The sequence below is a fragment of the Pteropus alecto genome, unplaced genomic scaffold (genome assembly GCF_000325575.1).
Source record: "Pteropus alecto unplaced genomic scaffold, ASM32557v1 scaffold25, whole genome shotgun sequence".
NCBI classification, from domain to species: domain Eukaryota; kingdom Metazoa; phylum Chordata; class Mammalia; order Chiroptera; family Pteropodidae; genus Pteropus; species Pteropus alecto.
In genome coordinates this window covers 34103780-34106631 of record NW_006441955.1, presented here as the reverse complement: position 1 = coordinate 34106631, position 2852 = coordinate 34103780, and the positions used below count along the sequence as shown (strand labels likewise).

At 32.7% G+C, this 2852-nt stretch overlaps 1 pseudogene; it reads right to left on the bottom strand.

Annotated features, from left to right (window-relative positions):
- Positions 1-688: 688 nt before the first annotated feature.
- LOC112486006 lies at positions 689-807 on the bottom strand (annotated as a pseudogene).
- Positions 808-2852: the final 2045 nt, after the last annotated feature.

Here is a 2852-nt window from a genome sequence, read left to right as displayed (position 1 = left end):
GTGAAAATCTTTCATCATAAAATTATTCTTTCATCTAAACACATTTTTAGGATGAACTTCTAGAAGTGAGTTCCTTGGTAAAAAAGATAAGGGTCTTATTGCACATTGCCAAATTTCTTTCTAAAAATATTACGTAAAATTCTACTGCAACTAGAATTTTACGTAAAAATATTACGTAAAATTCTAGCAAGGTTAGAGCATATCTTTCATTTGCTCTTGCTGATTTTTAGAATTATCTTTTACTTTTTGTTATTAGTTTAAGAAAAAAGAAAAGCCTTCTCAATGTTTTCATTTATGCTTTTCTAATTACTATCAAGATAAACATTTTCTCCTGGTTATTTACTAGTTGTATTTTGTTTAATAATTGAATTTTGCATCTTTTAATTTCTAGTTCCAAGATAATTCATTATGTCCTGAATTTTACACAGCCAGACTCTCTGAAGGGATCAGCACTTATAGGGTATAGGTTATTGTCTTTTAAAATACATTCTCAAATTCCTGTTAGAAGTGTCTCCAATTATCTGCTAGGTTGTAGAAATTCCTGTGGGGATACCTGAATGAAGCAGGGGTTTCTAATGCATGTGTTTCTAGGTTTTGTTTTGTTTTGTTTTAGATGATGCAACCCGTGGTTGACCTCACAGATTGCAAGGACCTTGTCAGCTTACAATCCTTTATTTCTTATTTTTTACGCCTACAGCACCTAGTCTTTCTAGGTGGTCTCCCATCCAAGTACTAACCAGGCCTGACCCTGCTTAGCTTCCGAGATCAGACGGAATCCGGCTTGTTCAGGGTGACGTGGCCATGGACGTGTTTCTAGGTTTGATGTGAACCTTTGCTGCCATGGAGTGACCTGCTGATTTCTTCTGTATCCAAATGTTGATGTAGCATTGGTGATGGTGGGAAGTGATTGGCAACAATTTGAATTTTTCAACCTAAATTTGGTAAAATAAAAAAATAATAAATAGATAGATAGATAGATAGATAGATAGATAGATAGATAGATAGATAGATAGATGTTCTAGAAAGCAAATTCTATTTTTTCCCATTGGTTTTGGTTAAGCATAGTTTTCCTCATGTTCAAGTAGGGAGAACTTTTGGAAAATGTCACCTTTTCCCTATAATATTAGAAAATCTAAAGCCATACTAAACACATTTTAAAGAAAATAGTCTTTATGTAAAAACATACGTTTTCTGTGACTCATGGAATATGTAACACTGATTCATAAGGCCTGTCACACTTCCTCATACTTAAATAACTTTGTGCACACTTTCTTTCTCCTAAAGCACTTCTCTACTGACAGCCCTTCTGTTCTTTCTCTTGGTTAATGTCCAGTTTTACTGATAGAAACTCCATACATTAGTTTAAGTAGAAAGGAACTTGACAAATTTAGACATCTGTGTAATCCCCACCACAATAAGATGTACGTTTTCATCACTTTAAGAAATTCCTTTGTGTCCTCTCCTAATCACTCCATCACTGTCTGCCTGAGATGACAGATCTACTTTCTGTCACTACAAATTAGGTTTGTCATTTCTGAGGTTTCATATGTGTATAGTCTTATGGTATAAACTCTTTTGAATCTTCTTTTGCTCAGCACAATGTTTCTGACATTTGCCCATGTTGTGAAGTGTATCTACTATTAATTTCTCTATATTGTGGAGTAGCATTCTGTTGTGTGGATAAATACAATATATGTATCCATTCACTCATTGATGAATATTTGGGATCCTTCCAGTTGGAGCTATTAAAATAAAGGTGTGCAAGGTTAATATACAATAGTCAATTACTTTTCTATACACTAACAATGAACTAATGGATTTTAAAAATGAAAACACAATACCGTGTACATTAATCCTACCCCCAAATAATATACTTAGGTATAAATCTAAGAAAATATGTACAATGTCTATATGAAGACTACGAAACTGCCAAACTCTGATGAAAGATATCAAAGAACTAAATGAATGTAAAGATACTCCATGTTCATGTATAAGGAGACTCAATATTGTCAAGATGTTGATTCATCCCACCTTGGTTTATAGAATTAATGCAATCCCAATAAAAACCCCAGCTAGTTGCTTTGCAGAAATTGACAAACTGATTCTAAAGTTCATATGAAGAGGCAAAAGACCCAGAATAACCAACACAATATTAAAGGAGTAGAACCAAGTTGAAGGACTGACACTACTCAACTTTAAGATTTACTGTAAAGCTATAGTAATTGAGACAGTGTGATATTGGTGAAAGAATAGACAAATTGATGGAAGAGAACAGAGAGCCCATAAATAGAACCCCATAAATAACTGATTTGTCAACTGATCTTTGGCAAAGGAGCAAAGGCAATGCAATGGAGCAAACACATCTCCAGTTTTTATGTTTTTTGGTCATCTTTTTATTGTACGATATTATTATATAATATTCTGGATATAAAATCTTTGTTAGAAAAATGAATTATGAATATTGTCACTCATTCTTTGGCCTAGCTTTTAATTTTCTTAACAATATTTTCTAAAGAGCAAAAGTTTTCAATTTTGATGTTGAACTTTTCAATTTTTTTCTTCTATGGTTCATTTGTGTATGTTTGTGATTTAAGAAATCTTTGCCCACCATAAGGTAATGTATATTCGTCCATTGATTTTTTTGCCCCAGAAATTTTACACAGTATTAGTTTCTATATTTAGGCCTATGAGTCATTTCATGTCAATATATGTGTGAAGATAAGGTGGAGGCATTTTTTTTTTTCTATATAGACATCTAATTTTTTATCACATTTTGTTAAAAAGACTATCCTTTCCCCATCCAGTTATCTTGGTGCCTTTGTTGGAAAGTCAAATAACTATAAATGTGAGAT